Here is a 12,522-nt window from a genome sequence, read left to right on the forward strand (position 1 = left end):
ACAGAATATACATGTAAATATCCAAGATAGAAGTAGTCTAATTTGACATGTAAATAACAAACAGAAACGTAAAATATTGTATATACTTATACCATTAGACTACTTTCAGATACAATGACAGAGGCAGCAAAGTGCATAACTTCACAGAAAGGAAAGCAGTTACTAAATCACATGGGCTACACCTAGAGCGCATCAACAGAAAATATAAATTGGAAATGTACCAAATAACATTCTAATGCATGTTTTGGGAGAGTAACTACAAAAGATAATGTTGTAATTCATGAAAGAGAGCACAACCACCCACAAATATGACACATTACAGAAATATGGGAGACATTTCAGAATATAAGTATCTCAAGCACTAGTTCCCAGGAACCAACTTACTGCCTAAAGCCCCAGAGCACATAACAGGCCAACTCCACCTATACCCAATTTAAAATCTTTCATTGCATGAATTAAAAAAGCCACCAGTTATACACCTCCTGTCTCTTGAAGATACCAAGACATACAAATACCTGAACATTTAACTATAACACATAATGAGGAACTTTTCCTTTTACATGACAACCTAAATAATGAGAAACAAATCCTAACATTCTATACGGCAAAAAACGTACTCATATGTAGCCAATGTCAAATGTTGAAGATGGAAGGGACCTTCAAAATGTGTCCCAAATCATTCAGTCGGATATACACCATACATGGTTAATATCAAAATACAAATCTCCCTTTTGTATGTGCCCTACCACCAAAGAAACAAAGCAGCACTTACTACGACCTCTTAAACCACATTAAACATAAAATGAATAACTACCAACCACAAAAACAAATCATAGACTCTGAACAAGCCATGGTTTGAACCATTTTAAAATTGTGCCCCCAAACAGCCATACAAGTCTTTTACTATGATCTCAATCAAAGCATACAGAGACATGTGCAACAATCTGCACTAAGGGCCTCATTACGATGTCGGGCCAAAAGCCTAGACTGAGTCAGAATCCATCCGCTCAAGTCGGTCAGAATCCAATGCGGCCGACCGTTTACGATGCTCGCGGTCGAAAGACGAACCATTTGATCAATCCAAATCAGTCCCGAACGGCAATCAGAGGATCCAAGTCAATCGGAGGCTATCCATACAGCACTACAAGACAGCATTTCCGATTGACTGATTACAATGTTAGATTCTGACAGATTTTCTGACTCGGTCTGTCCGACACGAAAAGGCTGTCGGAAACTGGCTTTGGGGGCTTCAGGCAGGCCCCCCTTATTCCTGAGTCCTCCAGTTTGGGGTAGAGGTGGTATCCAATGGACCCCCTTGTAAAACCATGTACACGGCAGGCACCCTGGGATACCCGCAACAGGGTGCAAGGTTTTCCACAGACAACCCATTTTCAACATAGGAGCCTGTTTTGGCTGTCGGAACATAGGTTTCCATAGACGTCAATGAGAGTCCTTCAGAACGGTGTTCGGAAGCATGGTAATCAGTCGGGTGGAACTGCCGGCCCCAAGTCGGTCGATTCCCGACACTGAGACAGTGTCTGGTGGAACATTTCCGCCTGACATCGTAATGAGGCCCTAAGTCTAGAATATTCTACAAACACCCAATTTGCATTCGAAATTAAAAAAATGATGGCTCTAGCCTATCTCCCTGTCACAGATGTAGCCCACCACTACAATTTTCTAGTAGAAACTACTTTCTACCAATAAATTGAAGACAAACCAAACCGCCTAATGAATTATGTTGAATACACTTGGGTTGGCAGACTGTATCACTCGGGATACTGATGCCAACACAAATTCCAAATACCATGGTGGAATGTCTAAGACAGCACTTGGGCACAGGAAGCTAAAACAAACAACACAGTGAAAGGATGCCATAATGCCATCTACTCAACTCTAGTCTGAACCCAACCTTCACTCTATCATTTTATAGAAGCATTACGGAAATAGGAAAGCTGCCAACAACTACAAATGGAGAATCTGTTCGCTAAATGGCCTATAAATTTAGCAAACAAACCAAAAGAATGTACAGCATGCTACAATTTAAGGTCATACTCTTCATACATAATAAAGGAGTAGATTACTTAAAAGTAAAAGCCAGAAACATAATATAAAATAAATACTAACCAAGCAAAGTTCTAAAACCTTATCAGAAAATCTCAACCAACATAACAGATCAATTTTTTAAATAACTAAAAAATTAAATATGACTCCAATATCAATTAAGACTGATAAAATAAAATATGATATACATTATTTAAATTAAAAATGTAACCATCACCAACCAAGAAACTAAAAACAAGCTTAATGCATCACATACGTTAATTACACACACATAAACCACATAATGCCAAATAACAATCACATATTTACACAATCAACTATCACATTTGCCACCTAAAAGATATTAAATAAATAAATCTTACTCTTCTGAAGCAGCAGAGCTTCTTCCGGTTCCATGTACTCAAAAATTGTAATCCACCATAAATGGGAAAAATATTCTCCAAGAGACTAAATGTACGCAAAAATAAAACTAATACAGTAGAGATTCCTCAATCCAATGTACCTAGCAGCCATAAACCACTGCAAAAAGAAATCAAAGTAAAAGACATTGGTTAATTATAAACCAAAGTTGATTTCCTTTAAATAGAAAATGGAAACTTCCAATTCCCATAGGAAACGTTTGTAGTCAAAAAACTGTAAAGTAAAGTTGAAAAACCCACCCACAAAACACATTACATTCCCCCATAATACATACAACTCACACTTAGGGCCTTATTATGACATTGGCATTGAGGAAGTCGGGCTGCCACGCTGCCGCCGACTCCCACACCGCTAAAGCCTAAACAGACCACCCGCCAGATTCAAATTTTCAAGTTGCTGGCGGACAATTCTTTGGTGTTCCCATGGTGGTGCCTTTGAAATTGGCACCACAACGGGAACGTCAAAGCATGCTCCGGCACGGACTGAAATGCACAATGTTATGCATTTCTTCCTGTGCAGGAACATAGGGGTGCATGCAGACAGGGGGGCACACCATGTGCCCTCTGTATGCCCCCATGGCACACAGGCACCTCATGCCACACTTTTCATGGAGGTCGCACCGCCATGAAAAGTGCGGCAGTGAGGAAACTCCTAATATGCTTGGCAGACCACGGCTTTCTGGTTCCATCTGCCAAAGTTGTAATCAGGCCCTAAAAGGGTGACATTTACTATTCCCACTCCAATCTAAAACAATTTGGGGAAGGCATTGGCCACAAAGGGCCCCATTATGACTTTTGGCGGTGCTGTGGCGGGCGACACGCCACTGCAAAGAGTCGCCGCCGCCTGTCAGTCTACAACTTAAATGTGGTCTGGCGGTGTGGCAGTTCCTGCTACAGTGCCTCTTTTAAAGGTGGGAGTGCCTTTGAAAAAGTCACAGCAATGGGAATGCCACACAAGATTCCTGCATGGCATGGACTGTACTGTCCATGCTGTGCAGGAACTGGTGTGTGTGCATACAGCGGGGTCACATGTTGTGCTCCCCTGTGTGCTTCCACTTGGCTTGAGGCACCAGGGGACCATTTAGGGCCCTCTTTGTTTCCTCTCCGCCACAGTTTTCATGGCAGTGGAACCACGTTGGTCCAGCCAAGAATTTTGGGGTCTCTGGACTGCCACACCACTTCCAGGGAATATGGTTCCCTGGCAGCGGTCCCATGGTGGTCTGACGGCCCAAGTCATATTGAGGCAGTCAGACCACCGGTGTATTGGTGGCTGGACTGCCAGACTCACAATTGGGCCCTAAAAGGGTAACATTCACTATCCCTAATCCAATCTAACCATTTTGGGCGAATTTGTCAGACACTAACGGGGTGATGATTACTATTACCCCTCCGGTCTAACCATATTGGGGAAGGTCTCAGACACTAAAAGAGCGGCATTTATTATTCTCACTCCCATTTAACCATATTGGGGGAAGGGGTTAGTCACTTAAGAGGGGACATTTACTATTCCCACTCCAATCTTACCATATTGGGGGTAGGTGTTAGACTCTAAATGGATGACATTACTATTCCCACTCCAATCAAACATATTGGGGAAAAGTGTTGGGCACTAAATTGGTGTATGCTTCAACAATTTATAGTTTCAATTTAATACCATTATAATATAACATTATATTAAACTGTATTAAAAATATTAAAACACCAAAATAAATGTAAATTATTTGGATAAGTAAAAATATGTCCCAGGAAATGTTTAAAATTTAAACCTTTATTATAAAAATAATTTCAAATTTGTTTACCCTATTAAAATATATCTTTTAAACATTTATTTTGTAAAATATTTGTATACATTCTTGATTTAATAAAAATAATATTACCAATCATTCATATATTCTTAAATAACTAGATTTAAATGTATTACAACATTAAAGTAACAAAATACATTTGAACATTTTGAAATATTAATTTGCATAACATAAAAAAATTATTTCTATCTATGTTACTTTAAAATATACTTTTTTTTCAAACTCTCCCCACCCTCATCCCCTAAAAACTCACTATCCTGTAACTAAAAGAAGTATAAAACCATTATTTATATACATTAATGCAGCTAAAAATACAAATGTCAATTTCATAACTAATACATTTTCTTGCTAAAACACAAATGAAATCAATGAATAAACATATACAATCAAACACAGTTTAATAATTACATACTAGTTAACACAAACACTATAACATACACCAATATTTTCTACATTAATGTTTTTACAACAATATTAAAAACAAGATTAAAAAAAATATTTTTACCTTTGATATTCCTGTCAATGATATTCCTGAAATCGCCATATTCTTCACATTTTGTGTTTCAATATTTATTTTACGATATTTTGTCCAAACTCAATGAGTGCCTCTGTAATGGTGATGGGCCTAGGATCCAATACTTCTGCATAGTTGCAGTTGTCATTACTATCGGTAATCCTGGGGTGGCAGGATAGAAGACATATTGGTCCAAATTCTGCAAGATTGGGAATCCCACTCAAAGTGATGGAAATTCCATCAGGTTCAACAGAAATAATTCAAGATTACAAATGTCATCTATGCATGTGGTACGTGCCCAATGATTATTATATTCTATTGCCACAATCTGTATTGCACTAAAGTGGGCCCAAAGGCATAGAAAACACCACATTTACCACAGGATGTCATTCCTTAAAAGATATGTCAGAATTTCCACCACTGTATAAGGTGTACTCATTTCAACCATCATGTAGCACCAGCTGTGCCTATCGCCTTAGGATATTTTGAGGTCAGCTGCACTTCTAGGCAATAGAAAACAAGGTAACAAATTTGGGGCGTAACCATGTTGAAGGTGAGACACTGGCATGTAAGAAGCATCATAGGCACTTTAGCACGCCCAGGTGTATCGCCGACAAAAGCAACATGACAGAATTCAAAGTAGATATTGACATGCCTGAGACATAATTGAGTTGCATTTTTTATGTGGTCAATTGCATCCACTGAAATTAGCTAGGCAGAGTGCATAGAGCATATAGTGCTGTGAGATGGCTATAAACAACCTGCTCTGAGAAATATACAAAGCTCTGCACTAACACATAGACAAGGGCATTGCCATTTAAAAAATGTTGAAACTTTTCATTGCCCAACATTTTTAGGTCTGAAGTTGGAAGTTCAGCTGTCTCAAAAGATCTGATGGTTACTATAATGTGTATCCAAACTGGAACCCCAGGTTTGGGACGGTTAACAACCATAGTATATTTACATAGTATATTTACTGTACAAACCATGTCCACCAGCCCGTTGATGATTTGATTTAAATATAAAGCCATATCCGACTTATGACCTGATTTAGATCTCTGCAGATGGGTTACTCCGTCAAAACGGTCACAAATATCCCATCCATCAAAATATAAATCCCATAGTATGTAATGGGATTTATATTTTGGTGGACGGGATTTCAGTCACCATTGAGACAGAGTAATCCTTCCACAAGATCTCAATCAGGCCCTTAGTCAATCAAAATGGAATCAATTTGACACTGTTTCAAATGTACAAAAATTAAATAAAGTTGTTTCTTTTTTTACTGCCTATATACCATATAGGCAAATATATATGATTTTCTTCATTTTTTCACAAAATAAAAACTTCATTCAATGATGTCTAAAACTCATTATTTCGCTCTCGCACAAACAGATTCCATTTAAACATATTCAAAGCCATTCACCCTCAAAATTTCTGTTAAACAGATCCTCAATGTCATGTGGCTTCCACTTTCAATTCAATCCCTGGTAATGGGAACGATAAAAGTGAGCGTCATCTAGAAAAACATTGACCCAGTGTCTCATTGGGTTAGACTGCAAATCATCAGATTCCCCAAAACAAATATATACTTTATAATTCAGAAATTCCACCCACTGTGGGTTGCACCACCAAACAACAATATTTAGAATCTTAATGGATTTCAAAGAAAATGTCCATCCAGTAGCTAATTGGTCAGGATATAATTTGGATGGGCGGGTACATTGCCACATGAGAGGTGCGTCACATACAATTGGATTGTGTGTAGTGTTGAGTTGTTCCAATTTTGGGTTTGTTTACTTTATAATTCAATCAATGGAAAACAATCTTCCCATCTTCCGTGAGGGCTTACCAATATTACAGCATACATTATTTAATTAGTTATTTGCCTATATATAAAACAACTATCCATTTACCTTCACCAGTGATTCCCAGTTTGGTGAACTCTTAACCACTCATCAGAGACGGTGCTTAGTTTTCACCTGTGTCATATGGTAATGAACCATGCTAAACCATGATAATAAAAAAAATGATTTCTCCATACTTACTGTAGCTACTAACAACAAAATATTCGAGTCTTTACTCACACCTTTAAAATAGATATTTATTTATTCTAGCTAGGGAGTCTAAGAATATTATAACTATAGTTTTCGAAGGGGGCACCTAATATTATACTACATCTACTCTACTATTCTCATACTGTATTATTGTAAATATTGTAAACACCATAGAAGCAAATGTTGGCTTACTATCCCCTTGTATACCACAAAGAAGAAGTGAGGATCAAGGGGACCAATATACACCCTCCCTACAACACAGTAATTACCATTGTAAAATTATAACAGCCTCCAACAAACATGCACATGCAGGATGGCCTTACAAAAACCTCTATTTTCATACAAACAGGAGAAGACCTTCCATGACACAATCATCCATATCAGACCCCAAAAACTAACTAAATCTCAGAACCAGTGCATCTTCTGATCCTTACCGAAAGTGACTGGATGTTTTCCATAGAGGAACTTTATTTATTTATTTATTTATTTATTTATTTATCTGTGTAAAATGAGTGACTAGCAGAACAGTAAAACCATCTGTGCTTCTGGCCCACACTTGATTTTGCAGAGTACATTTCTGCCTATTGAAAATAGGCTTAGTGTTCTAACACTAGTCACTACGGGATGCAAGAACACCAGCCACTTTTGATTGGCTGGAGCAGTATGCCCCAGCGGATATCACCCCAACCGACTTGTAAATAAGGCTGAAATCCAATATGCTGAGCAGAGGCCAAGGAAATTTACATTTTTGACTGCCCAGTCCGGTTACAATGCAGTACTATATTGTTTGCAGCCATTTTCAATGATTTGTGAATTGAAGTGCATTTTCTTGGAACCATGATCATACACCCAACGAAATCCATCCAAAACTCCTTAAGTCTCTTGTATATTGGTGTTGTGAACTGTGTTATGTTGCCTGTGTGCCAACTAATCTAGATGTGTATATGCCATTCTTATGGATCTGGTGCTGAAGGGTTGGAGTATTTACTTAATCATTTAGCTAACCATCCTGTGTGGTGCACATAGACCACCGTAGGGGGAATTATATGTAACTTGTTGTTACAATTGCATTCAACAACAGAGAAAAAAAGTTAATCAAAGGAATATAGAAAGAGAAAATTGCAAAATAATTGTAAAAACAGTAGAAAACATAATTTAGTGTTAAATAAACATTAGTTTAGCAAATGGTGGGAGGAATTACTTTCTATGAATTGTGGGATTCTTCCTAATATTAAGAGTTAGAGAATACCAGGTGACAGTACCAGCATATTGGAAGATTTCTTCCGGGCCAATATTGCTCTGAATCAAGATAACTGAAGTTGCAGGGTATCTCAGCTTCTGAGGACTATCATACCATCACACATGCAAAGAAATACTGCTATATACGGTAGATTATTGTGGTGGATGGCTTTGTATGGCAGGCAGAAACATAATAACTTTTTCCGAGCTTATTGGTAGCCAAGGCAAATTGCACAATCTGTAGATTTGCCTGAGGTGTGGACAAGTGTGTCAAGTAAATGGATTCCTGCTTTCAGCGATGTAATAGTTGACAGTTGGGGTGCATGCATATTTAAGGCATGGGCATCCATAGGGGAGGGCAAGGGGGGGCACTTGGAACACCGGTCCGTCACTATTGACAGCCCCCACAGTGGTTGTCTGCAAGGCCGTCAATTTTAAAAGTGTGAGAAAGCGCTTGCAATGACGGCCCTGCTTGATGAGCGGGAAAACTGCTGCTGATGGGCAAGAGAGAAGGTCCGGGCCTGGCTGCTCCCACAGCTTGAAGCAGAGGCGCACCTAGAGTCAAATTTCAGGGGGGGGCTAAAGGCAGAGAATGAAGCTGCAGGGGACCTAGGAAGGGGTGAAAACCATCAAAGCCTCATTAACGAGCAAAAGGTCTTTAAAAGACCTGTGAAGTACTCAGGTGCGGCTATGTGTGCACCCGGGAAGATGTCTGGGCTGCCACACACAATGGGTGCTCTGTTATAGAGGGTTTTTAATGTTAGTAGTTTCCGCCACTTTTCCACATTCCTCTCTCACTTCTCCATAATCTTCTCCCACAGCTCCACACTCGTTGCACCGTCTACTCTTGATAGAATTAGGAGCACGGTTTGAACATTAGCATTAGAAACAGTGCAGCAAAAGGGATTGAAAAGGGTTTAGAATACTGTTCATGTCATTATCAGTGCAGTTCCCTATGAATATCCATCCCCCATTCCATATTAACGAAGGCAGAAGACCCAGCACCAAATTACACAATTCGCCCAGAGATGCAATGGGTGTGTCTGCCTGTTTTTTGCACCATAAGCACTAGTATTACAGAAGGGTCTGCAGATGAGATGGATTAAAGAGTTTACGCCTTGAGCTCCAAAGGGGCAGTCCCTCATGTTCATTGCAGCATCGAGTGTAGCCCCTGGACCACTGTCTGTACTCACTGTCACCCGACATGATTCCCGAAGGGAAAGCTGCCCCACAGAGACAACTATTCTTTTCTGAATCAGGTACCAACTGCAGCTCAGTGTTGGTATCAGATCAATGGTTTGCGACAGCCATTGCGTTTGAAAACTATTGATACATGTCATTGTAAATTGCAATTTGAAGATAGCACCATTTTCACTGCCCCTACAAATTCCAATATGGAGTAAGATGCAGAATCCCTTTTGTCAATCATGAATGTTATTCACAACTCTTAAAAGGGGTTTTGCAGTAGAAACACTGTGATGCTGCAAATTGTAAGCTTTATGACCACAACATCAGTTTGTATATGCGGGCCCTGGTTATTTGGATAAAGCAGTATGTGCAATGAAAGGAATGACGTTACAAATGAGTAGTGCCTTTAATGCTTTGGAAATGCTAGGATCTCTAATTTACCTCTCTACCTATCTCTTCACCTCTCTCTCTACCTATCTCTCTCTACCTCTACCCCTCTCTCTTTACCTCTACCTCTCTCTCTACCTCACTCTCTCTACCTCTCTCTCTCTACCTCTCTCTCTCTCCCTACCTCTACCTATCTCTACCTACCTCTACCTCTCTACCTCTCTCTCTACCTCTCTCTCTCTCTCTCTACCTCTCTCTACCTCTCTCTACCTCTCTCTCTACCTATCTCTCTCCCTCTCTCTCTCTACCTCTCTCTACCACTCTCTCTCTACCTCTACCTCTCTACCTCTACCTCTCTCTACCTCTCTCTCTACCTCTCTCCCTCTCCCTCCTTCTCTCTCTCTCTCTCTCTCTCTCTCTCTCTCTCTCTCTCTATCTCTCTCTCTCTCTCTCTCTCTCTCTCTCTACCTCTCTCTCTCTATATACCTCTCTCTCTACCTCTACCTCTCTACCTCTACCTCTCTCTACCTACCTCTACCTCTCTACCTCTCTACCTCTCTCTCTCTACCTCTGTCTCTCTACGTCTCTCTCTCTACCTCTCTCTACCTCTGTCTCTCTACCTCTCTAAACCTCTCTCTCTCTACACCTCTCTCTCTCTACCTCTCTCCACCTCTCTCTACACCTCTCTACACCTCTCTACACCTCTCAACTAGTGGAATTCCGGGAAACCCAAACCTTCAGTATTTCAAATCTGCGCATGAAACCTGGGTAGGATGAGCTGTGCAGCTCAGAAAGGGATGTTCTTTTTACATAATTTTTATTTAATAGAATTGGGAAGCAGAAGAACAGTCTCACAGTTGAGATAGGTATTCACATACACTGGTGACAGCTTCTGAATTGGCGTTAAAACCATTCAAAGATGACTGCAGCATCTACGTGGGATGTGGTGGACTAAATGGCAGCCGTAGCCCTATAGCACTGCTTGTCATTTTAAAAAAAACAGCATTAACAATATAAGTGTTTAGTTATCCAGTACAATATCCTTGGTGCAACAACATCAAGTGTTGCATGGCTAAACACTTATAAGGTCCGAAAGGCGAGACCTATTGGCTATGCCAATGCTTGTTTGTTTTTTCCTCTGTTTCATTGTAGTTGCCAGGTCATCACACAATTTTTCTCCCGCTCCATGGGTTTCTTTGTTTATTTAAGCTGTTTGTCCTAATATATTTTTTATTTGTTTATTTAGTACTTGTGCTCAATCATGCCGGAGGATGGTGATGAAGTAAAAATGTTGCCCCCACTTGGAAATATTTCTGCGGACGCCCCTGATGTAAGGTGGTGACAATCTAGTTTTTAGACTAGCAGAACAGCTTCTGCTGTTTTCAATTGTTATGGGGGTATTTGGTACTTTTTGTTTTTCAGAACATGAAGACGGAAATTATAAGACTATTGCACATTGGTAATGTGTAGGATAATAGAGAGGACAGGATCTAGGGCGAAACCAATGCATTTTTCTAGGGTTAGTGCGAAAAAGAGAAATCTTTCATTTTAAGGTGTCCAGAAAAGAGAGATCAAATATTGTTCAGTCATAGGTTGTGAAGAGGAGGAACTCAATTTTCTTGGGGTTCAACATACTGAATTTTCAGACATTCATTTGTGGAGTTTTTTCAAGCAAGTTCATAGAGTGATAAAGTCTCGAATTATCAATGTTTCCAGTCTAATTTTGGTTCCTATATCGTCTAGGATCAGACTCAGGGGCTCAACACACTGATTGACATATGTGATGCTACCTCATACAAATTAACATGTGAAAATTTGAGAGTGACAAATACCCTTCACAGGTGGCCATCCTTGAGCATTTTTCAGAATGTTTAGTGAAGTATAGGAAAAACCATTCAAAGTTGGCCAACCATGCGATCCCATGCATGGGACGTATGGGCAACAATGTTCTAATGATTTTTCCTGAGGTTTATAACAGAAAACATTTTAATATGACACCTGTGCACATGTGTGCACATGTAGGGTTTTTCATCAAGTACCTCATATTTGATTATACTCTTGCTCTGCAGGTAGTTTTCAGAAACTTAATCATCTTTGTTAGTGCTGTGTAGTGGCGGCTCTGGGCTGGAATGTGATGTTTCACAGAAAACCCAAATAAATAATTAAAGCTGGCAAAGCAGGTGCTGTGTGAAAAGTGTAGTATGGGAGTGGATGTAGCTAATGGCCTGAGCTGTCAACTTCAGAGCGGTGGGAACGAGGTTCGAGTCTCTGCATGGTGCTTCAACATCCTGTCATTCTGGACAAATCACTTTGGGCTGAAGTACATAGGTTTGGCTTTGTAAATTACCAAATAGTGAATTTTTGAGATTTGCTATTTGGGAATCGCAAAACACTGATGTACTAATGTGTTTTTTGACATTATTTGTGATTCCCAGTGGGTCGCAAATAGATCTACCTCATTAATATTTATTAGGTAGGTCTCAGTCGCTAAACTCACAGGGATGGTGACCTGCTGGGGTCAGCAGACCACCATATCTGTGATTGCTTTTCTATAAAGCATTTTTTTTGTCTAAAATGCATCCTGTTATCCTTAAAGGAAAACAGGATGCGTTTCAAAAATAAAAATGAAAAGTTTTATTTTGATTTTCTAACAGTAGGCAGTGGTCGCTGGGACCACTGCCTGCTCTTAAATAATGTTTTCACTAACATTCACAAAGGGAAAGGGGTCCTTTGGGCACCCTTTCCTATTTGCAAATGGGTTCCCACCATCTTGGAGTTGGTGGTAAAATGCAAATGTATTACGACCGCATTTCGGTCACAAAACATTCAAACATATCACTGCGAGTCAA

Source organism: Lissotriton vulgaris, chromosome 8 (assembly GCF_964263255.1).
Source record: "Lissotriton vulgaris chromosome 8, aLisVul1.2, whole genome shotgun sequence".
Classification (NCBI taxonomy): Eukaryota; Metazoa; Chordata; class Amphibia; order Caudata; family Salamandridae; genus Lissotriton; species Lissotriton vulgaris.